This window comes from Ranitomeya variabilis, chromosome 3 (genome assembly GCF_051348905.1).
Source record: "Ranitomeya variabilis isolate aRanVar5 chromosome 3, aRanVar5.hap1, whole genome shotgun sequence".
Classification (NCBI taxonomy): domain Eukaryota; kingdom Metazoa; phylum Chordata; class Amphibia; order Anura; family Dendrobatidae; genus Ranitomeya; species Ranitomeya variabilis.
The window spans coordinates 98,110,220-98,135,794 of NC_135234.1; positions in this window are offsets into that span (position 1 = coordinate 98,110,220).

Consider the following 25,575-nt stretch of genomic DNA (forward strand, 5'->3'; position numbering starts at 1 on the left):
ATTGCTGAAAAAAAATCATAAAACAGCCAGACTGGAATTTGCCAAACTACATGTTGACAAGCCACAACACAAAGCTTCTGAGAGAAGGTCAGGAACTAGGTGGAGCGGGGATGGGGGAGGAGGCAATATGTGCTGTATTTGTCCTCCATCTTGCTACATGATCGAAGGGGCTGATAGGTTGTCAGGACAGCTGTGGGACTACTTAAAGCTTCTGCATTTAGTACACCAGCCTAAGGCTGGGCCTTATTGAAGACTGGTAATAATACAATAATACAGTATAGCAGTTTATTGCCCAACGTATAAGCAAACAAGTGATCACAGGTTAAAGTCCCCAAAAGGAACTAATTACAAAAAAAAACAACACAGTATTATAAAAAGTTTTCAGTAGGTGTGAAAAAAAATGATGCAAAGTAGGAATGCTTTAAAAATAGAAGTGTTTATATTTTTCTACATTAACAAAACGCAACGTGAGTTAACAAATGAGAAATGTAAATCACATCAATACCTGGTGACCACCCTTTGACTTGAAAACAGCAAACATTCTTCTAGGTTCACTTGCACAGTGTCAGGGATTTTGTACAATTATAGTCAAACTAGATGGCAGCCCGATTCTAAAGAATCGGGAGTCTAGAATCCATATATACTTTATTTATTCAAATGTAAGAATAATACAATTAATAAATAATAGTAAGAAAGAACAAAAAATGGCTGCACTCACCAGCTCTTGACAATTCTTGACAGTACGGCACATTTCTGATTGGTCGCTCGCGGCAGGCGGCAACCAATCAGAAAAGTGCCGCGCACCACGAAGGCATATATCTTTGTCCACCCTGAGCGGGTGCAGGACGCTGGTGACGTCACTTATCTCCGGACATTATCTCCGGACAAAGCCACGGAAGTTGGCACAAATTGCCGGAAGTAGTATTCTAGGCAATTATATATTAGATTTTAATGTTATCAGTGTTTACCTTTGAACGTTTATATTGTATTGTCCTGTCACCAGCCATGTGTACGATTATCGGCCGAAAGCCTCTCTGGAACAAATAATCACCCCATGTAAAGGTATCTTTATAAGTTAAAGATTCAGAATACTATGACTTTTATCATATCCTGAACAGTCAAGTTTTTTATGAACCGTTAAGGTTTTCTGGTTGAAGTAAAAAAAACTCTGAGTGTTTACAGTTTGAAACCATAAAATGTTGAAAAATTATGTCATTCTTGAGTATATCACTCAATGGTGCTCATAAACGTGTCAAATTTGATCTATAATATACTTTAATATACGTTACTTTAATCTTTAATATACTTAAGAACAGGGCCCCAGACATCACACAGGGGGTCTGAAACACCGCACAGTGGTCCAAAATATCGCTGTGCTCTGCCTGGGGCCCCATATGCTGCCTGGGGCCCCTGTGCTCTGCCTGGGGCCCCATATGCTGCCTGGGGCCCCTGTGCTCTGCCTGGGGCCCCATGTTCTGCCTGGGGCCCCTGTGCTCTGCCTGGGGCCACTGTGCTCTGCCTGGGGCCCCATATGCTGCCTGGGGCCCCTGTGCTCTGCCTGGGGCCCCATATGCTGCCTGGGGCCCCTGTGCTCTGCCTGGGGCCCCATAGGCTGCCTGGGGCCCCTGTGCTCTACCTGGGACCACTGTGCTCTGCCTGGGGCCCCATATGCTGCCTGGGGCCCCTGTGCTCTGCCTGGGGCCCCTGTGCTCTGCCTGGGGCCCCATGTTCTGCCTGGGGCCACTGTGCTCTGCCTGGGGCCCCATAGGCTGCCTGGGGCCCCTGTGCTCTGCCTGGGACCACTGTGCTCTGCCTGGGGCCCCATATGCTGCCTGGGGCCCCTGTGCTCTGCCTGGGGCCACTGTGCTCTGCCTGGGGCCCCATATGCTGCCTGGGGCCCCTGTGCTCTGCCTGGGGCCCCATATGCTGCCTGGGGCCCCTGTGCTCTGCCTGTGGCCCCTGTGCTCTGCCTGGGGCCCCATTTTCTGCCTGGGGCCCCTGTGCTCTGCCTGGGGCCACTGTGCTCTGCCTGGGGCCCCATGTTCTGCCTGGGGCCACTGTGCTCTGCCTGGGGCCCCATAAGCTGCATGGGGCCCCTGTGCTCTGCCTGGGACCACTGTGCTCTGCCTGGGGCCCCATATGCTGCCTGGGGCCCCTGTGCACTGCCTGGGGCCACTGTGCTCTGCCTGGGGCCCCATATGCTGCCTGGGGCCACTGTGCTCTGCCTGGGGCCCCATATGCTGCCTGGGGCCCCTGTGCTCTGCCTGGGGCCCCATATGCTGCCTGGGGCCCCTGTGCTCTGCCTGGGGCCCCTGTGCTCTGCCTGGGGCCCCATGTTCTGCCTGGGGCCCCTGTGCTCTGCCTGGGGCCACTGTGCTCTGCCTGGGGCCCCATATGCTGCCTGGGGCCCCTGTGCTCTGCCTGGGGCCCCTGTGCTCTGCCTGGGGCCCCATGTTCTGCCTGGGGCCCCTGTGCTCTGCCTGGGGCCACTGTGCTCTGCCTGGGGCCCCATATGCTGCCTGGGGCCCCTGTGCTCTGCCTGGGGCCCCATATGCTGCCTGGGGCCCCTGTGCTCTGCCTGGGGCCCCTGTGCTCTGCCTGGGGCCCCATATGCTGCCTGGGGCCCCTGTGCTCTGCCTGGGGCCCCTGTGCTCTGCCTGGGGCGCCATGTTCTGCCTGGGGCCCCTGTGCTCTGCCTGGGGCCCCTGTGCTCTGCCTGGGGCCCCATATGCTGCCTGGGGCCCCTGTGCTCTGCCTGGGGCCCCATATGCTGCCTGGGGCCCCTGTGCTCTGCCTGGGGCCACTGTGCTCTGCCTGGGGCCCCATAGGCTGCCTGGGTCCCCTGTGCTCTGCCTGTGACCACTGTGCTCTGCCTGGGGCCCCTGTGCTCTGCCTGGGGCCACTGTGCTCTGCCTGGGGCCACTGTGCTCTGCCTGGGGCCCCATATGCTGCCTGGGGCCCCTGTGCTCTGCCTGGGTGTAGGACACTGGTGACGTCACTTATCTCCGGACATTAGCTCCGGACATTAGCTCCGGACATTATCTCCGGACATTAGCTCCGGACATTATCTCCGGACATTAGCTCCGGACAAAGCCACGGAAGTTGGCACAAATTGCAGGAAGTAGTATTCTAGGCAATTATATATTAGACTAGACTGTGGCCCGATTCTAATGCATCGGGTATTCTAGAATATGCATGTCCCCGTAGTATGTGATTCGCGGCAGACTGTGCCCGTCGCTGATTGGTCGAGGCAACCTTTATGACATCATCGTCGCCATGGCAACCATTATGACATCTACGTCGATACTGTGCCCGTCGCTGATTGGTCGAGGCCTGGCGGCCTCGACCAATCAGAGACTTGGGATTTCCATTGTGACATCATCGTCGCCATGCTGTGCCCGTCGCTGATTGGTCGAGGCCTGGCGGCCTCGACCAATCAGAGACGCGGGATTTCCAGGACAGACAGACAGACAGACAGACAGACAGAAAGACAGACAGACAGACAGACAGACAGAAAGACAGACAGACAGACAGACAGACAGACGGAAAAACCCTTAGACAATTATATATATAGATGGGCATTTCCTGAAGGAAATACATGGTGCTTGAACAGCGCTACCAGCTTTACAGCAGCACTTTTCACACACGGGACTGGGGGGCGCGCTTACTTTTGCACCCGGGGCCGGGGGCGTGCTTACTTTTGCACCCGGGGGCGCACTTACTTTTGCACCCGGGGGCGCACTTACTTTTGCACCCGGGGGCGCACTTACTTTTGCACCCGGGGGCGCACTTACTTTTGGGGCCGCACTTACTTTTGGTGGGCGGGGCTCCTCGGCCTCCGATTTGGTTGGTGGGGCCCCTCGTCCTCCGATTTGGTGGGTGGGGACCCTCGGCCTCCGATTTGGTGGGCGGGGACCGGCCTCCGATTTGGTGGGCGGGGACCCTCGGCCTCCGATTTGGTGGGCGGGGACCGGCCTCCGATTTGGTGGGCGGGGACCCTCTGCCTCCGATTTGGTGGGCGGGGACCCTCGGCCTCCGCTTTGGTTGGCGGGGCCCCTCGGCCTCCGCTTTGGTTGGCGGGGCCCCACGGCCTCCGATTTGGTGGGCGGGGTCCCTCTGCCTCCGCTTTGGTGGGCGGGGCTGCTCGGCCTTCGATTTGGTGGGCGGGGATCCTCGGCCTCCGATTTGGTGGGCGGGGCTGCTCGGCCTTCGATTTGGTGGGCGGGGATCCTCGGCCTCCGATTTGGTTGGTGGGGCCCCTCGGCCTCCGATTTGGTGGGCGGGGCCCCTTATCCTCCGATTTGGTGGGCAGGGACCCTCGGCCTCCAATTTGGTTGGTGGGGCTCCTCGGCCTCCGATTTGGTTGGCGGGGCCCCTCGGCCTCTGATTTGGTGGGCAGGGACCCTCAGCCTCCGATTTGGTGGGCGGGGACCCTCGGCCTCCAATTTGGTGGGCGGGGACCATCGGCCTCCAATTTGGTGGGCGGGGACCCTCGGCCTCCGATTTGGTGGGCGGGGCCTTTCGGCCTCCGATGTGGTGGGCGGGGCCCCTCGGCCTCCGATTTGGTGGGCGGGGCCTTTCGGCCTCCGATGTGGTGGGCGGGGCCCCTCGGCCTTCGATTTGGTGGGCGGGGCTCCTCGGCCTCCGATTTGGTTGGCGGGGCCCCTCGGCCTCCGATTTGGTTGGCGGGGTCCTTCTGCCTCCGATTTGGTGTGCGGGGACCCTCGGCCTCCGCTTTGGTGGGCGGGGCCCCTCGGCCTTCGATTTGGTGGGCGGGGCCCCTCGGCCTCCGATTTGGTTGGTGGGCGGGGCCCCTCGGCCTTCGATTTGGTGGGCGGGGCCCCTCGGCCTCCGATTTGGTTGGCGGGGCCCCTCGGCCTCCGATTTGGTTGGCGGGGCTCCTCGGCCTCCGATTTGGTTGGCGGGGCCCCTCGGCCTCCGCTTTGGTGGGCGGGGTCCTTCTGCCTCCGATTTGGTGGGCGGGGACCCTCGGCCTCCGATTTGGTTGGTGTGGACCCTCGGCCTCCGATTTGGTGGGCGGGGACCCTCGGCCTCCGATTTGGTTGGTGTGGACCCTCGGCCTCCGATTTGGTGGGCGGGGACCCTCGGCCTCCGATTTGGTGGGCGGGGACCCTCGGCCTCCGATTTGGTGGGCGGGGACCCTCGGCCTCCGATGTGGTGGGCGGGGCCCATCGGCCTCCGATTTGGTGGGCGGGGACCCCTGGCCTCCGATTTGGTGGGCGGGGCCCCTCGGCCTCCGATTTGGTGGGCGGGGACCCCCGGCCTCCGATTTGGTGGGCGGGGACCCTCGGCCTCCGATTTGGTGGGCGGGGACCCCCGGCCTCCGATTTGGTGGGCGGGGCCCATCGGCCTCCAATGTGGTGGGCGGGGCCCCTCGGCCTCCGATTTGGTAGGCGGGGCCCATCAGCCTCCGATGTGGTGGGCGGGGCCCATCGGCCTCCAATGTGGTGGGTGGGGACCCTCGGCCTCCGATTTGGTGGGCGGGGCCCATCGGCCTCCGATTTGGTGGGTGGGGACCCTCGGCCTCCGATTTGGTGGGCGGGGACCCTCGGCCTCCGATTTGGCGGGCGGGGACCCTCGGCCTCCGATTTGGTGGGCGGGGCACCTCGGCCTCCGATTTGGTGGGCGGGGACCCTCGGCCTCCGATTTGGTGGGCGGGGACCCTCGGCCTCCGATTTGGTGGGCGGGGACCCTCGGCCTCCGATTTGGTGGGCGGGGCTCCTCGGCCTCCGATTTGGTTGGCGGGGCCCATCGGCCTCCGATTTGGTTGGCGGGGTCCTTCTACCTCCGATTTGGTGGGCGGGGCCCATCGGCCTCCGATGTGGTGGGCGGGGCCCCTCGGCCTCCAATGTGGTGGGCGGGGCCCCTCGGCCTCCGATTTGGTGGGCGGGGCCCATCGGCCTCCAATGTGGTGGGCGGGGCCCCTCGGCCTCCGATTTGGTGGGCGGGGACCCCCAGCCTCCGATTTGGTGGGTGGGGACCCTCGGCCTCCGCTTTGGTGGGCGGGGACCCTCGGCCTCCGATTTGGCGGGCGGGGACCCTCGGCCTCCAATTTGGTGGGCGGGGACCCTCGGCCTCCGATTTGGTGGGCGGGGACCCTCGGCCTCCGATTTGGTGGGCGGGGCCCCTCGGCCTCCGATTTGGTGGGCGGGGCCCCTCGGCCTCCGCTTTGGTGGGCGGGGCCGGGCTCCTCGGCCTCCGCTTTGGTGGGTGGGGCCGCTCGGCCTTCGATTTGTTTGGCGGGGCCCCTCGGCCTCCGATTTGGTTGGCGGGGCCCCTTATCCTCCGATTTGGTGGGTGGGGACTCTCGGCCTCCGATTTGGTGGGCGGGGACCCTCGGCCTCCGATTTGGTGGGCGGGGCCCCTCGGCCTCCGATTTGGTTGGCGGGGCCCCTTATCCTCCGATTTGGTGGGCGGGGACTCTCGGCCTCCGATTTGGTGGGCGGGGACCCTCGGCCTCCGATTTGGTGGGCGGGGCCCCTCAGCCTCCGATTTGGTTGGCGGGGCCCCTCGGCCTCCGATTTGGTGGGCGGGGACCCTCGGCCTCCAATTTGGTGGGCGGGGACCCTCGGCCTCCGATTTGGTGGGCGGGGACCCTCGGCCTCCAATTTGGTGGGCGGGGACCCTCGGCCTCCAATTTGGTGGGCGGGGACCCTCAGCCTCCGATTTGGTGGGCGGGGACCCTCGGCCTCCAATTTGGTGGGCGGGGACCCTCGGCCTCCGATTTGGTGGGCGGGGACCCTCGGCCTCCGATTTGGTGGGCGGGGACCCTCGGCCTCCGATGTGGTGGTCGGGGCCCCTCAGCCTCCGCTTTGGTGGGCGGGGCCGGGCCCCTCGGCCTCCTCTTTGGTGGGCGGGGCCGCTCTGCCTTCGATTTGTTTGGTGGGGCCTCCGATTTGGTTGGCGGGGCCCCTTATCCTCCGATTTGGTGGGCGGGGACTCTCGGCCTCCGATTTGGTGGACGGGGACCCTCGGCTTCCGATTTGGTGGGCGGGGCCCCTCGGCCTCCGATTTGGTTGGCGGGGCCCCTCGGCCTCCGATTTGGTGGGCGGGGACCCTCGGCCTCCGATTTGGTGGGCGGGGACCCTCGGCCTCCGATTTGGTGGGCGGGGCCCCTCGGCCTCCGATTTGGTTGGAGGGGCCCCTCGGCCTCCGATTTGGTGGGCGGGGACCCTCGGCCTCCGATTTGGTGGGCGGGAACCCTCGGCCTCCGATTTGGTGGGCGGGGCCCCTCGGCCTCCGATTTGGTTGGAGGGGCCCCTCGGCCTTCGATTTGGTGGGCGGGGACCCTCGGCCTCCGATTTAGTGGGCGGGGACCCTCGGCCTCCGATTTGGTGGGCGGAGACCCTCAGCCTCCGATTTGGTGGGCGGGGACCTTCGGCCTCCGATTTGGTGGGCGGGGACCCTCGGCCTCCGATTTGGTGGGCGGGGACCCTCGGCCTCCGATTTGGTGGGCGGGGCCCCTCGGCCTCCGATGTGGTGGGTGGGGCCCCTCGGCCTCCGCTTTGGTGGGCGGGGCCAGGCCCCTCAGCCTCCGCTTTGGTGGGCGGGGCCGCTCGGCCTCCGCTTTGGTGGGCGGGGCTCCTCGGCCTCCGATTTGGTTGGCGAAGCCCCTCGGCCTCCGATTTGGTTGGCGGGGCCCCTCGGCCTCCGATTTGGTGGGCGGGGACTCTCGGCCTCCGATTTGGTGGGCGGGGACCCTCGGCCTCCGATTTGGTGGGCGGGGACCCTCGGCCTCCGATTTGGTGGGCAGGGACCCTCGGCCTCCGATTTGGTGGTCGGGGACCCTCGGCCTCCGCTTTGGTGGGCGGGGCCCCTCGGCCTCCGATTTGGTGGGCGGGGTCCCTCTGCCTCCGATTTGGTGTGCGGGGACCCTCGGCCTCCGCTTTCGTGGGCGGGGCCCCTCGACCTTCAATTTGGTGGGCGGGGCTCCTCGGCCTCCGATTTGGTTGGTGGGGCCCCTCGGCCTCCGATTTGGTGGGCGGGGACCCTCGGCCTCCGATTTGGTGGGCGGGGACCCTCGGCCTCCCCTTTGGTGTGTGGGGCCCGTCGGCCTCCGATTTGGTGGGCGGGGCCCCTCGGCCTCCGATTTGGATGGTGTGGACCCTCGGCCTCCGATTTGGTGGGCGGGGACCCTCAGCCTCCGATTTGGTGGGCGGGGACCCTCGGCCTCCGATGTGGTGGGCGGGGCCCCTCGGCCTCCGATGTGGTGGGCGGGGACCCTCGGCCTCCGATTTGGAGGGCGGGGACCCCCGGCCTCCGATTTGGTGGGCGGGGACCCTCGGCCTCTGATTTGGTGGGCGGGGCCCCTCGGCCTCCGATTTGGTGGGCGGGGACCCTCGGCCTCCGATTTGGTGGGTGGGGACCCTCGGCCTCCGATTTGGTGGGCGGGGACCCTCGGCCTCCGATTTGGTGGGCGGGGACCCTCGGCCTCCGATTTGGTGGGCGGGGACCCTCGGCCTCCGATTTGGTGGGCGGGGACCCTCGGCCTCCGATTTGGTGGGCGGGGCCCCTCGGCCTCCGATTTGGTGGGCGGGGCCCCTCGGCCTCCGATGTGGTGGTCGGGGCCCCTCGGCCTCCGCTTTGGTGGGCGGGGCCAGGCCCCTCGGCCTCCGCTTTGGTGGGCGGGGCCGCTCGGCCTTCGATTTGGTGGGCGGGGCTCCTCGGCCTCCGATTTGGTTGGCGGGGCCCCTCGGCCTCCGATTTGGTGTGTGCTCTGCCTGGGGCCACTGTGCTCTGCCTGGGGCCCCATATGCTGCCTGGGGCCCCTGTGCTCCGCCTGGGGCCCCATATGCTGCCTGGGGCCCCTGTGCTCTGCCTGGGGCCCCTGTGCTCTGCCTGGGGCCCCATGTTCTGCCTGGGGCCCCTGTGCTCTGCCTGGGGCCACTGTGCTCTGCCTGGGTGTAGGACACTGGTGACGTCACTTATCTCCGGACATTAGCTCCGGACATTAGCTCCGGACATTAGCTCCGGACAATAGCTCCGGACAATAGCTCCGGACAAAGCCACGGAAGTTGGCACAAATTGCAGGAAGTAGTATTCTAGGCAATTATATATTAGATGTGTCACTAATTATATCTAACAGGTGATGATGGTCTTCATTTTCATATATAGGTTGAAATATAATCATTAACGGAAAGAGAAACAGCCATGTAGGATTCTTAAAACTGGTTGAGGAACAGCCAAATTCTGCTACAAAAATGAGCTTGTTGAAGCCGAAAATGTTGGCACCCCTGAAATTGTTCCAGAAAATTATTGTTAAAACCCACCTGCGTTTCCTTGTTTAAGGTGAGGTTTTTTGGTTTTAATCCTTCTATGAATAACACTTCTGTTTAAACTTTTTTGAACAGTAGATAGGTGTAGCTGTATCCCAGTGATTGCTGCCAGTTCTGAGCTGATGGCACCGCTGGACATTTTAAGATTTTGAAGTGCAGTAAACATGACTTGTCTTGCATCTGACGTGCCAAGTTTCTTTGGCCAATTAATGCATCTACGTCCCTCAATGTTTCCTATTTCTTTGTGTTTCTTCAAAAGAGATTGAACAGCAACATCTTGAAACCCTAGTCTGTTTGAAACTTTGTCTATGATAGACCTGACTGGTGCAGTATAACTACCTTGTGTCTTTTTTGCTGGACTCAGCTTTACTATAGTGTATTATGTGTGACATGAAACTACAGTCGTGGCCGAAAGTGTTGCACACTATTTTAATTGTTCCAGAAAATGAAGTATTTCTCCCAGAAAATTATTGCAATCACACATGTTTTGTTAAACACACAATACAATGTTTATTTCTGTTCTCCATGCTTAGTATGGCACACACAGACACACAAAGCAAAGATTGATTCAATTTCTCCCCTTTTTATCTGGTTTCAGATGTGATTACAGGCTGACACATAATCCATCTTGCATTACCATCAGAGAGGTGGCTCAATGGCTCCAAATTTATTCTGCATCAAAAGAATGACCCTAAACATCCAGCCAATGTCATTAAGAACTATCTTCAGATTAAAGAAGAATAAGTAGTCCTGGAATTGATTATATAACCCCCAGAAAGCCTTGATCTAAATATAATTGAGTCAGTGTGGGATTACATAAAGATGCATAAGAATTTGCACAAGCCTATATCTACAGAAGATCTGTGGTTATTTCTCCAAGATGTTTGGAGCAATCTCCTGCCGAGTTCCTTGAAATACTGCGTGCAAATGTACCTAGAAAAATCAATGACCTTTAGAAGGCGAAGGGTGTTCACACCAAATACTGATTTGATTTTGATTTATCTTTTGTTTATTCACTTTATTTTTATCCATTAACAAAATGCAATGTATTGATAACTTTTTTTTTTAAAGAAATCTTACCACACACAACTTTTCCACAGTACTGTAGCTACATTAAATATACACACACATATCAACATTGAAATTGCAACACCAAAAAGGAAAAGTTGTTGAATTATGAAAATCACAGGATCGATAGACATATTAATTACTAGCTGAAGAGCCCAGCGTTGCCTGGGCATAGTAAATATCTGTGGTTAGTTATAGCACCTCACTTCTCTTATTTTCCCATCACGCCTCTCATTTTCCCCCTCACATCTCTCATTTTCTCCCTTACACCTCTCATTTTCCCCCTCACTCCTCTCATTCCCCCCTAGCACTTGTCATTTCGACCTCACATCTGTCATTTTCCGATCACTCCACTATTTTCCCTCACTCCTCTCATTTTGCACTCACACCTTTTCATTTTCACCTCTGTTTGTCATCTCCCTTATATATAGTATACACCTGTATGTCATCTCCTGTATATAGTATATACCTGTATGTCATCTCCCCTGTAAATAGTATATACCTGCTGTATGTCATCTCCTCCTGTATATTGTATATACCTATGTGTCATCTCCTCCTGTATATACTATATACCTGTATGTCATCTCCTCCTATATATAGTGTATACCTGTATGTCATCTCCTGTATATAGTATATACCTGTATGTCATCTCCCCTGTATATAGTATATACCTGCTGTATTTCATCTCCTCCTCTATATACCTATGTGTCATCTCCTCTTTTATATAGTATATACCTGTATGTCATCTCCTCCTGTATATAGTATATACCTGTAAGTCATCTCCTGTATATAGTATATACCTGTGTGTCATCTGCTCCTGTATATAGTATATACCTGTGTGTCATCTCCTCCTGTATATAGTATATACCTGTGTGTCATCTCCTCCTGTATATAGTATATACCTGTGTGTCATCTCCCCTGTATATAGCATATACCTGTGTGTTATCTTCCCTGTATATAGTATATACCTGTGTGTCATCTCCCCTGTATATAGTATATATGTGTGTCATCTCCTCCTGTATATAGTATATACCTGTATGTCATCTCCTCCTGTAAATAGTATATACGTGTGTCTCCTCTCCTGTATATAGTATATATGTGTGTGTCATCTCCCCTGTATATAGTATATACCTGTGTGTCATCTCTGTTGTGAACTCTGTTTTCGGGCTCCCTCTTGTGGTCACACGTGGTATTGTGTGAGTTTTGTTTTTGGGCTCCCCCTGGTGGCTTTGTTTGTTATCCTGCGGATCTGTGGCTGAATCAGCTGCCTCGTTATGCACTAGGGAGTTTCCTATTTAGCTCTGCTTCACCTCCACTTGTTGCCGGCTGTCGATGTATTCAGTGCTATTCTGATCTCCCCTGATTGTCTTCGTTTTCGGTCTCTTCTGGAGAAGCTAAGTATCTGTTTGATTATTTTTTGCTCATCAGTCTGCAATATGATTTCAGTGTATTATGAGTTTAGTCCAGCTTGCTAATATGTGAGTTCTTGCGGCTGGTAAGCTCTGGGGTACGGAGTTGCTTCCCCCGCACCGTTAGTTGGTGCGGGGGCTCGAGCAATCTCTGCGTGGATATTTTGCTTAGGGTTTTCTATTGACCGCACAGCTCCCTTCCTATTTTCTGCTATCTAGTGTTAGCGGGCCTCATTTGCTAAATCTATTTCATCTCTGCGTTTGTGCTTTCCTCTTAACTCACCGTTAATATTTGTGGGGGGCTTTTCTATATCTTTGGGGTCATTTCTCTGAGGCAAGTAAGGACTTTACTTTCCCTCTAGGAATAGGTAGTTTCTCAGGCCGTGAAGAGACGTCTAGGATTTTCAGGTAACGTTCCACGGCTGCCTATAGTTGTTTGCGGATAGGATCAGGTTGCGGTCAATCCAGATACCACTTCCCAGAGCTGGTCGTCGGTTTAGTTACTTAGCTAGTCAAACTTGCGATCCTTGCCACTAGGATCATAACACATCTCCTCCTGTATATAGTATATACCTGTATGTCATCTCCTCCTGTATATAGTATGTACCTGTATGTCATCTCCCCTGTATATAGTATATATGTGTGTGTCATCTCCTCCTGTATATAGTATATACCTGTATGTCATCTCCTCCTGTAAATAGTATATACCTGTGTGTCATCTCTCCTGTATATAGTATATATGTGTGTGTCATCTCCCCTGTATATAGTATATACCTTTGTGTCATCTCCTCCTGTATATAGTATATATTTGTATGTCATCTCCTCCTGTATTAGACCGCATTCACACGTTATTTGCTCAGTATTTTTACCTCAGTATTTGTAAGCTAAATTGGCAGCCTGATAAATCCCCAGCCAACAGGAAGCCCTCTCCCCCTGGCAGTATATATTAGCTCACACATACACATAATAGACAGGTCATGTGGCTGACAGCTGCCGTATTTCCTATATGGTACAGTTGTTGCTCTTGTAGTTTGTCTGCTTATTAATCAGATATTTATTTTTGAAGGATAATACCAGACTTGTGTGTGTTTTAGGGCGAGTTTCATGTGTCACGTTGTGTGTGTTGAGTTGCGTGTGGCGACATGCATGTAGCGACTTTTGTGAGATGAGTTTTGTGTGGCGACATGCGTGTAGCAATTTTTTGTGTGTCGAGTTGCATGTTGCATGTGACAGGTTAGTGTAGCAAGTTGTGTGCAGCAAGTTTTGCACATGGCGAGTTTTGCGCGTGGCGAGTTTTATGTGTGGTGCCTTTTGAGTATGTGCAAGTTTTGTGTGAGGCAACTTTTGCATGTGTTGCAACTTTTGTGCATGTGGCAATTTTTCCGCGTGTGCAAGTTTTGCGTGTGGCGAGTTTTCCATGAGGTGAGTTTTGCACGTGTGGCGAGTTTTGCGTGTGGCGAGTTTTGCATGTGGCGAGTTTTGAGCGGCGACTTTTGTGTTTCGACTTTTATGTGGCGAGGTTGGTGTATGTGTGGTCAAATGTGTGCTGAGGGTGGTATATGTGTTCAAGCACGTGGTAGTGTGTGGCGCATTTTGTGTGTGTGTTCATATCCCCGTGTGTGGCGAGTATCCCATGTCGGGGCCCCACCTTAGCAACTGTACGGTATATACTCTTTGGCACCATCGCTCTCATTCTTTAAGTCCCCCTTGTTCACATCTGGCAGCTGTCAATTTGCATCCAACACTTTTCCTTTCACTTTTTCCCCATTATGTAGATAGGGGCAGAATTGTTTGGTGAATTGGAACGCGCGAGGTTAAAATGTTGCCTCACAACATAGCCTATGACGCTCTCAGGGTCCAGACGTGTGACTGTGCAAAATTTTGTGGCTGTAGCTGCATACATACATACACACATACACACACACATTCAGCTTTAGGCTGGAGTCACACTCAGCGTAAGACAATACGGTCCGTTTTTACAGCCGTAATACGGCCGTAATACGGAGAAATGTTCCCAAAATAGTGGTCCATATGTCATCCGTAGGCAGGGTGTGTCAGCGTATTTTGCGCATGGCATCCTCCGTATGTAATCCGTATGGCATCCGTACTGCGATATTTTCTCGCAGGCTTGCAAAACCGACATCTAATGGATTTATGTGCTCAAATGGCCGTTAAAACATATATACAGTATATATATATATATATATATATATATATGTCATTGAGACACACATATATATATTCTGTATTTATATTTAATTCAGCGCGATATATGTGAAAAGCCGGTAAATCAATTGCCGGCTTCTAATTTCTCCTTCCCAAACCCGACAGGATATGAGACATGGATTACATACAGTAAACCATCTCATATCCCCCTTTGTTTTGCATATTCCACACTACTAATGTTAGTAGTGTGTATGTCCAAAATTTGGTTGCTGTAGCTGCTAAAATAAAGGGTTAAATGGCGGAAAAAATTGGCGTGGGCTCCCACGCAATTTTCTCCGCCAGAGTGGTAAAGCCAGTGACTGAGGGCAGATATTAATAGCCTAGAGAGGGTCCATGGTTATTGGCCCCCCCCCCCAGCTAAAAACATCTGCCCCCAGCCACCCCAGAAAAGGCACATCTGGAAGATGCGCCTATTCTGGCACTTGGCCACTCTCTTCCCACTCCCGTGTAGCGGTGGGATATGGGGTAATGAAGGGTTAATGCCACCTTGCTATTGTAAGGTGACATTAAGCCAGATTAATAATGGAGAGGCGTCAATTATGACACCTATCCATTATTAATCCAATTGTCTGAAAGGGTTAAAAAACATACACACATTATTAAAAAGTATTTTAATGAAATAAACACACAGGTTGTTTTAGTATTTTATTGCTCTCTCAATCCAGCTGAAGACCCTCGCTTGGCAAAATAATAAACCCACAATATACATACCCTCTGATGAACCGTCACGTCCCACGAGGTAATCCATCTGAAGGGGTTAAAATATTTTACAAGCAGGAGCCCTGCTAATGCAGCTGTGCTCGTGCTTGTAAGTCCCGGCGAATGAAGGAAATGTAGGTCAATGACCTATAGTTACCTTCAGTCGCGGTGATGTGCCCCCTGCAGGTTGTCTTCATATGAGCTTGAGCGTGTGAAAAAGTTCCCAGGCTGCAGTTCATGAGGACATCCAGCAGAGGGCGCATCACCGCGACTGAAGATAACTATAGGTCATTGACCTACATTTCCTTCATTCGCCGGGGCTTACAAGCACGAGCACAGCTGCATTAGCAGGGCTGTTATGATCCCAATGGCAAAGGATCTCAGAGATTACAGCAAAGTCTGCAAACGTAAATACCAGCTCATAGGGACGTGGTAACTAGGCTGACCATATACCTGATCCTAGCACAAACACTAACAGTAGCCGGGGAACGTGCCTACGTTGATCCTAGACGTCTCGCGCCAGCCGGAGAACTAACTAACCCTATAAGGGAAAATAAGACCTCTCTTGCCTCCAGAGAAAAGACCCCAAAGAATACAAGCCCCCAACAAATAATAACGGTGAGGTAAGAAGAAAAGACAAACGTAAGAATGAACTAGATTTTAGCAAAGAGAGGCCCACTGACTAATAGCAGAATATAGTAAGATGACTTATATGGTCAGCAAAAACCCTGCAAAATATCCATGCTGAATATCCAAGAACCCCCAAACCGACTAACGGTGTGGGGGGAGAATATCAGCCCCCTAGAGCTTCCAGCGATATCAGGAATCACATTTAGTACAAGCTGGACAAAAATATAAACAATGCAAATGATCAAAAATAAGAAAGCAGGACTTAGCTTATCTTGCAAAGAACCAGGACCTGAAGACAGGAGCAAACAGAAATGAACTGATTACAACGATGCCAGGCACTGGACTGAGAATCCAGGAAGTTTAAATAGCAACACCCCAGGCCTAACGAAGCAGGTGAGTACCAACCTGGTAAAAGACAATCCAAGTGCCAAATCACTAGTGACCACAAGAGGGAGCCAAGAAGTATAGTTCACAACACAGGGCTCCTGCTTGTAAAATATTTTAACCCCTTCAGATGGATTACCTCGTGGGACGTGACGGTTCATCAGAGGGTATGTATATTGTGGGTTTATTATTTTGTCAAGCGAGGGTCTTCAGCTGGATTGAGAGAGCAATAAAATATTACAACAACCTGTGTGTTTATTTCATTAAAATACTTTGCAATATTGTGTGTGTGTTTTTTTTTTTAACCCTTTCAGACAATTGGATTAATAATGGATAGGTGTCATAATTGACGCCTCTCCATTATTAATCTGGCTTAATGTCACCTTACAATAGCAAGGTGGCATTAACCCTTCATTACCCCATATCCCACCGCTACACGGGAGTGGGAAGAGAGTGGCCAAGTGCCAGAATAGGCGCATCTTCCAGATGTAATATATAACCTCTCCAAACCATTATTATAAGTATACAGGACGATGTGCAAATCTACACCTATATGCTAATTGCATATTAGAAATTTTAGCGACTCAACATTAGCAATATATAGAAAAAAAGAACTGAGTCATAGCTAATTATAGAAAATACAAAATTGTTTTTATTAATGCCAAATAGTACACAAAAACAGATAAATATAAAAGGAGCACGTGTAAAACAGTCAAATGGACTAGAAATAAACACTGGGTCAGTGATACAAAGATCCCAAGATATCAGGTGCCGGCTACAGAGCTGTACATCATGGGCAAATAGAGGTTTGGATGTGTCACCATATAGGTAATAATAAGAAAAAGGGGGCAGATGTAACTAGGTGCTTTAAAGAACAGGATATTCCTATAGGTGCTTGATTGCTACCCCTGGATAAATCACAACACCTATACTGCCTTCATATTTCTGGTAAAACAGTAAACATTGGTGGCACAAAGAAACAGAATGTAAAAGGTCTAAGTCAAATTACATTACCCGTCATGATGCAGAGCACTGGAGCCGGGACCAATTCCCCAACGCACGTTTCAGTACGAGATGACCTTCTTCAGGGGGTGTGGCTAGCAAAGGTGATGGTTCCTGTATTTATATTGGTGACACACAGTCACCTGGATGATAAGCACCAATGTGAATAGACTTTGCGCGCATGTGCGCAACCATATACATCATACACCGGATTAATCAAAGTGGATCAGGTCACATACAGCGGGCGGAGTTTCGCCGTTACCCAGCGACCAGATACACAGAGGGCGGGACCGGCGCGCAGCAGCACCGGACATCCGGACCTAGTCAGCTGGGGCGGCCGACGTCTAGCCGTCACCAGGCAACCAAGTATACAGAAGCCGGCGCCGCTGCGCCCCCGCCCCGCCCATCCGGATCCGGCCACATGGGACGGCCAGCGTCACCGCGTTACCAGGCAACCAAGCCGGGCCAAGTGAAGCTGAATAGCGGCATTATATGGTGCGTATAATTACAAAACGCACAGCGGTTTATATTATGATGGGGCTAAATTAGGGATATTACAGCAAGAAATCCAATATCTCCATATCAAGGAAATACAAGTGATGTATACAAAAAAGAAGTTACATATATCATGCATTGGTTTCTATACTTATCATATATCTAGCAATTAACAGAGTCGAATGCCGATAGTTCAATTATAGAGAATCATAATATAGTCCATTTTTCTAGTCCAAAGTATGGACACCAATATATGGAATTTCCGGCTTCAGGCTCTTGCAAACAAAATCCGGTAAATATGGATATGGTAGTTTTTCAGCCATCATGGCGATCACCACTGGAGTCATACAGGCGAAATATAACAGGATATCATCACTTAATAGAAAAAAGACAAAACAATGTAGTAGTTAAACAGGAAATAAAAAAGTAAACCAAAACAAAAAAGTAAAACCAGCCTTTAAAAACAAACCAATGGCAGAGAAGGTGGCAGGGCATACACTCAGGCAAAAAGACGCATAAATATGACTAGAGGAAAGAAGCAAATCCCTGTGATTCATTAAGTCCGTTAGGGGACATTGTCCCCAAAATGGTGATCCACCTGCATTCCTTTTGTGCTAAAAGTCGTTTTATATCTCCACCACGGATGCCACTGCGGACGTGTTGAATGCCTCTGACCATGAAGGTTTTTGGATTACAATGATGAAATAACTTGTAATGTTTAGGGATAGTTTTTAGTAAAGTAAGATCCGTTATAGAGGCTGCCGCCTGAATGTCACGCACATGTTCCCGTGTGCGTATTCTTAATTGGCGTGATGTCAGGCCGATATAAATTTTGGGACATCCACACGTGGCATAATATATCACCTGTGTAGTAGCACAGGTGATATATTGTTTAATAAAAAAGTTTTTTACACCATCAGCTGAGGTGAAAGTGGTGGTCCTTAAGATATTTTTGCAGGCAACGCATGTACCACAGGGAAAGCATCCCTGAGGGGGACCTCGGGAGTTGAAGAGATTAGGAATTTCTGGGGCATAGTGACTATGGACAAGGATATCGGCCAAATTTTGGCTCCTCCTTGCCGTCATAAGAGGGTTTTTGGGTAAACATCCAGCAAGGACCGAGTCAGTATGTAATACATTCCAATGGCGTTGGAGACACTCCCTCATCTGTCCCCACCGTCCGTTGTATGTTGAGATGAACCTAATCTGGTCCTGTCCTGTTTTGATCTTCACTTGTGGATGTAGGAGTGCAGCACGGCTGCTTCTCTTAGCACGCATATATCCCTTTTTGATGTTCCTGCCGCTGTACCCGCGCATCCGGAACCTATCACTCAGGTCATCCGCCTGCCGCTCAAATCCCTCCTCCGACGACCAGATGCGCCTAATGCGCAAAAATTGACCCACCGGTATGGCCCTAATAGTGCTCACTGGGTGGCTCGATCCCGCATGTAAAAGCGCATTGACCGAGGTGGGCTTCCGATAAACGTCAGTTTGTAATTGTAGACGTTCATCCACCAATATTTTGATATCAAGGAAGTCCAGCTCGGTCCTGCTATGTTTGTAAGTTAACTTGATGTTATATGCATTTGAATTCAAGCCATCCATAAATTGCTGCAGCTGATGTTCAGTGCCCTGCCAGACTATAAATAAATCATCAATATATCTAAGCCAGCACTGCACATGGTCCGCGGCCTGGGCGCCCTCCCCGCCAAAAACGCTCCTCTCCCAGAATCCCAGGAAGAGATTAGCGAACGAGGGCGCACAGGCCGCCCCCATGGCAGTGCCGCACTTCTGTAAATAAAACACATCACGAAATACAAAAAAATTGTGTGACAGGGCAAACTGCAGCAGTTCAAGTATAAGATCACACATAGGGCCACCCCAGTTGCTCGTGGAGAGAAAAAAGCGGCAGGCCTCAAGACCATCATGATGCCGGATGCACGTGTACAGCGACTCCACATCAGCTGTAACCAACAGCATATCCTGATCCAGAGTCATACCATCAATCCTGGCAAGGACATCCATCGTATCCCGGGCATAGGAGGGCAGTGACTCAACAAGTGGTCTAAGATAATAGTCTATGAATTTACATATTGGTTCGCACAGCCCCCTATGCCGGAGACAATGGGTCGACCAGGTGGCTCAGATGGATCTTTATGGATCTTAGGTATAAAATAGATTGTTGGGATCCTAGGGAATTTGATTAATAGTCCCTCTAAAACTTTTTTGGGGATAATTTCTTTGTCAAATGCCTGCTGTAATATCATTTCCAATTCCGCACTAAAGGCCACAACAGGGTTACGATCAAGACGAGAATATGTAGTTTTATCTTTCAACTGTCTAGATGCCTCTCTCTCATATAAATGTTGGGGCCAAATAACAATGTTTCCCCCCTTGTCAGCCGGCTTTATAACCACATCCTTGTAGTTTTTCAATTCCACAAGGGCGGCACGTTGAAGGCTGGTAAGGTTATCACGACCCCATGTTTCAGATATATGTCTGAAGTCCTCCATTACCAGCCTTGTAAAGATGTCAACCGCTGGGCAGGCTGACAAAGGGGGAAATCGGGTGGAGCGCGGGTAGACTGACTGAGGGAACGTACCTGTGCACGTGGGCTCTTGTTCATTAAGTAATTCCTCAAGGGCATGGAGAGCCCTTCCAGATCTTCCAGATGTGCCTTTTCTGGGGTGGCTGGGGGCAGATGTTTGTAGCCAGGGGGGGCCAGTAACCATGGACCCTCTCTAGGCTACTAATATCTGCCCTCAGTCACTGGCTTTACCACTCTGGCGGAGAAAATTGCGCGGAAGCCCACGCCAATTTTGTCCGCGATTTAACCCTTTATTTTAGCAGCTACAGCGCCCAAATTTTGCACATACACACTACTAACATTAGTAGTGTGTAATATGCAAAAAAAAGGGGATATGAGATGGTTTACTGTATGTAAACCATGTCTCATATCCTGTCGGGTTTGTGAAGGAGAAATGAAAAGCCGGCAATTGAATTACCGGCTTTTCACTAACACCGCTGCGTATTTCTCGCAAGTCACACTGCTGGTCCGTGTGGAATCCGTATTTTTCTCGCCCCCATAGACTTTAATTGGTGTTTTTTTGCGCAATACGCTGGCAAACGCAGCATGCTGCGATTTTGTACGGCCGTAGAAAGCCGTATAATATTGAACCGTAATATACGGCTGATAGGAGCAGCCCCATTGAGAAAAATTGTGCCGTTTGTTTGGCGAGTTTTACGGACGTATTTTCTGCGCTCTTACGTCCGTAAAACTCGCTAGTGTGACTCCAGCCTTATATATTAGATATGCAAATTATAAAATCGAAACAAAATTTTCAAAACATCTCAATTTATTTTGTATTAAGTATGAGTGCCAAGCATAGGAATCACCGCACTTGCACACCTTGGCTGATATTAGTGAGGTTACTAATGGTTGTCTGAGAAATTTTCTGCCACGGTGAATGCACTTGGGCACACAAATGATCAAGATCCGTTGTTGGGGGAACCTTTTGCAGTGCTATTGCAATGATCGAGGAAAAAAAAGAGAATATGGAGGGCACCACCGTATATTGCTACAAGGGGTACACCATGGGCAAATACATGGACATGAAAGACAAAAAAGAAGAAAGCAGCATGCCCATATAATTGGGGAACACCCAAGCTCTTTACACTTTAATTTATTTCAATATCAAAAAATCATAACACATAGGACACAATGACAATTAAAAACATTTAAAAACAGATTGTGAAATACTCAATGATCATGCCTTGTAATATAGACAATGACCCGCCACAGCAACTCAGACTCCAAACTGTGAGTATAGGCTCCAAAGCATATGTGTAAACACCACTCAACAATAACAAGAGTACATATACATAATATATAAATATATATATATATATATATATATATATATATATATATATATATATATATATATATATAATATTTTTGTGTATATTGTTACCACATGCATATAGATGGACTGGCCTATCTATTCACAGTACCATATAGAATATCAGGTGTAAAAGAGAAACGGGACAGGTCCTGAACACTCAGAATAAGACTGGGAGAATATACATACACACATATGAACCTGCTGGTATAGAAAACGAGTAGTGTCTTAATATAGGATCACCTAGTAAATTCAGGCTGGATAAATCTATATAATTCCAAAACCATAAGGTCTCCGTTCAAAGAACAATAAGACCAAGGATGTGCTAATATACAGAACCTGTTTCCACCGAGAGGCGAGGAAAAGAAGACCAGAACTCAAACCCCACAATTGGGGTGTGGACAAAACCAGTAGAGAGCCATGAGAGCAGGAGCGGGTGAGCACCCCACGGGTATCGCCACCGCAGTTGTGGCTTCTTCAGGGGAAAGAAGTCAGTGTGCGCTGTGTCCATCAAGTGCACAATATAAATATCATCATTAATTAACGCAAATAATCTGGGAGCATACTGACCAGGAGCATAGTAGAACACACGAGGAGGGTACGATCGCGGCCATCTTGTCAGGAGCAGCAAGATGTTCATATCAATAAAGCTATTCACAACCCCAATTGCGCAGACATCATTACTATTGCTATGATGACCCAGATGTGCTTGAGATGGCCGTACCATTCATTCCTCTATCAAATCAATGTACTACTGGGCAATAAGTGTACATGTACTGAAGGCCAGAAGGGTTCATCTACCGTACATTATGCCACATAATCCCAGGAGTAGGACTGGTGTGACGTTCGCTCACGAAGGTCTCTTTGTGGCATTATATATATGTTGTCTTGTCAGATTTGAAGATTGGTGCATAGTGGTCCATTCTGTACTGCAAGCGAAATTAACCTCTTCAAGACCTTGGGATTTTCCAATTTTGTACTTTAGTTTTTTGCTTCCCTTCTTCATAGAGCTATAACTTTTTTTGTCTGTCAATACAGCCATATAATGGCTTGTTTTTTTGAGGACGAAATGTACTTTTGAATGACACCACTGATTGTACCAAATAGCATAATTGAATTCAAATTCCAAGCGCGGTGAAATAGCAAAAAGTGCAATTCCACAATTTTTTTTGCAGTTTTTTTATTTGCCATGTTCACTAAATGCTAAAACTGGCCTTACAATAAGATTCCACCAAAACAGTACGCATATACCAAACATGTATAGGTTCTTTTTAATTTAAGTGGTGAAAACAAAAGTCCAAAATATGTAAGAAAAGAACTTTTGCTTATGTTGCCGTTTTTTGAGACCCATAGCTTCTCCATTTTTCGTGATCTGAGGCGGAGGGATAGTTGAATTCTTGCGCCCAGAGCTTCAGCCCTGCTATGTGTAGCAAAAATCACGATCTCCTATGAATTCTGGTGACGAGCCAGGGTTCATAAGAGATTCACAATGACAGGCATTGGGGTCTTCTGCAGACCCCTGGCTGTTATGACAACCTATCGGCACCTCGCGATCACGGGCGGGACTTGTTATGCGCTTAAGGCCATCACGTGTTAAATGCTGCTGCCAGTGAATCTTCAATCCACCTGTGGCTGTTAGAGGCACATGACATCTGATCACATCAAAAGATGAGGGCTTAGAGTCAAAGCCCGCATAAAAGGTAGGGACATGGCCTTTGATGTACCTATACATCAAAGGCCGTGAAGGGATAAAATATCACATACTAAATATAAAATCTGAAACAGTGTCTACACAAACCATCAGAAGGAGTTTGCACACTGAACTACGAGCCAAATGTCCAACTATAGATGTTTCACTGACCTCACGTCATTATTATCAAAGGCTATCATGGTGCAGAGCAAGACTGTAATTGAGGTCTATCCTCTTCAGCAATAAGTCCTGCTTTTGTCTTGGACTCGGTGAGGGCTGCAGATTGTTTTGGAAACTACATAGACAACGCCATGAAGAAGCCTTCACGAGGCAATGTCAGTGTTCTAAGAGCTGTTTTTCAACAGTACAATGCCAGATCACATGTTGCTCATGCTACTAGGAGCTGTGTTTCCAAAATGTGGTACCATGGTCTGCAGTGTCTGTGGACTGGTTTCCCATCAAGCACATCTGGGACATGATTGGTTAGCAATTCTAAAGGGAGCTGACAGCTGATGCTGCGCCTGCACACCTGTATGACTGAAGGTTGATGGCTCATGTGAAGAATAAAGTTCATCTCCTCCCAGGTGCCACACTTCCTAGCACTATTAATATACAAGTTAACCCTATATTTGCAGATTAGCATTACTTGATGTGACAGGTTCCTTTTAAACAAGGATAAACTAATCCCATTCCAGTGAAACAAAGCAGCTGTTAAAAAGAGAAACCTGATATGCTTGCAGCTAGGGAGGATGCTGCTCAGAGCTTCTGCTTCAGAGGGATTTGATTTATCTCCCTCTGCAGACTGAGAGGACAGTATAGCCTGATTTTATAACACACCCAACCAGATGCACCTCATCAGCAGCTCGTGTTCTAGGATCTAACTCTTCTACACAGCTTTCCCCAGCCTACAGAAAGAATTTGGTACATTGGCCCTAATTATTTTAAGGGGTTGCCTGGTCCAAGTCGATAAGTCTGCAATCACTCTGTGTGACTGCAGACTTATGAATCCCCCAGAGCACAGTGTGCGCGGAGGGGATTTGTTGGTTTCTGAACTGCTGTAAGCAGGTTGCCGGATGCAGTGACAGACAAGAGGCAGAGCAAAGTTTAACAAGATATAACAATTTAATAAACATGGAAATCACTCCTCGCAGGGAGGTTAATGGTTAAAGGAGGGATAATAGGAGTAGCAACTGTAATACCATAGCAGTCCAATGAAAAGAACTTATCTTGTCCTGTATGGTCCTCTGCAGCAGATGATCCTGCTGGAGGAAAGGTTGTAGAACTGGCAGCGGCCAGGCTATGTCCTCAGATGGGGTCCTTTAAGCGATGGTCCATCTCTTGGCGACAGTGGTGGGTCTCCGGTACCTTCCGGTGAGCCCTTAGGTCCATAAGCATGTGCAGGAGAAACAAACAAGGCCAAGGCACTCTCAGAGTCAAATGTATACAAGTGGGAAGCAAGTGGCAAGTTAGGCCGAAGTCTGTCCGGTACTCAGCGTTCTCTCCTCTGCATGTGCGCGGTACTCACAGTCACGGAGCGCACGGCACTTCTGTTTCTGGCAGCCACTGAGTGCATGGCACCTCTCTCTGCAGTAGTCCCACTAGTGGTGGTGGGGTCCAAACAACGAGCCAGTCGTGGCGCCGGTGCTGAGGACGGAGCACACTGCTCACCCAGCTGCGCGCGGCTGCCAATTCCCGCCAAACTGCCTGCAGCATGAGGTCAGTCCCGCTCCTCATTTCTTCCCCAGGCAACAAGGGAGGCAAAACAACAGTGTTTTCTGGCGCTCAAGCACAATGTCTCAAAAATGCTGTAACCCAGGCATGCGGCTTTATGGGCTATATAAAATAATAGGTATGCATATTTGTTTTCTTAATACTACCACTAAACGCTATTGCGCAAGTGCATACAGGCAAATAGGTAAATAATCAGTACGCAGGCGCAACCATCAGTATGCACAAGCGAGGGTTGGGATGTATTATCCTCCCGGACTCACGCGCGCTTGCGCATATCAAAGGGAGAGAGAGGGAGAGAAAAAACAGTGTGCACCAATGCGCAAGCGCGTAGCAAGAACATGACCCTGGACCTACACTTCCGGGTCAGGCAGTAACACGTGGACGCCGGCGCCGTCACCCGCTTCTCACACCTGTGAAAGGTAAACAAGATTGACACAATATAAAAAGACATAAATCCACACTTGGGGTACACTCACCTTGAGGAAGACACCCGTGTGTGTCGGAACGCGTGGGCTTCTGAAAAACTCCATCTGACTGCACAGCCGCTGTAAGGGACCAGGGGGCGACCGCAGAGGACTGGTTAGGGTGAAGTATATAACCTTCTCCTACTTGACAATTGAGCCCTCATATGGGTCTCCAAGATCTATATTGACATTGTTTCATGTATGGGCATCTCTGGAGGTCTAACAATAGGTGCACATAAATGCACCGGTATACATCACCGGCAGATATAGTTTATGAGATCGCTACATGATTCATGCTTGCCTCTGTTAAGGAAAGTGTTTGAAATTATATGATACAACTTCCGTATATTAAGGTCGCCAACCTAAAGGTCCTGTTTACTGAAATTTATGTATGATTATAGATATGCAGCATGTGCAGTATTACTAATTAAATCTTGTGCAGCAGCTTTGTTAATGATAGACAACATTTTTGTATAACTAGGTGTATTTTGCACAAACTATAAGAATATTTGGAGCTATTTACTCTTGGGAGTAATTTTAAATGATTTTAAATGTGTGTAGTATCTCTATGTGGTAATA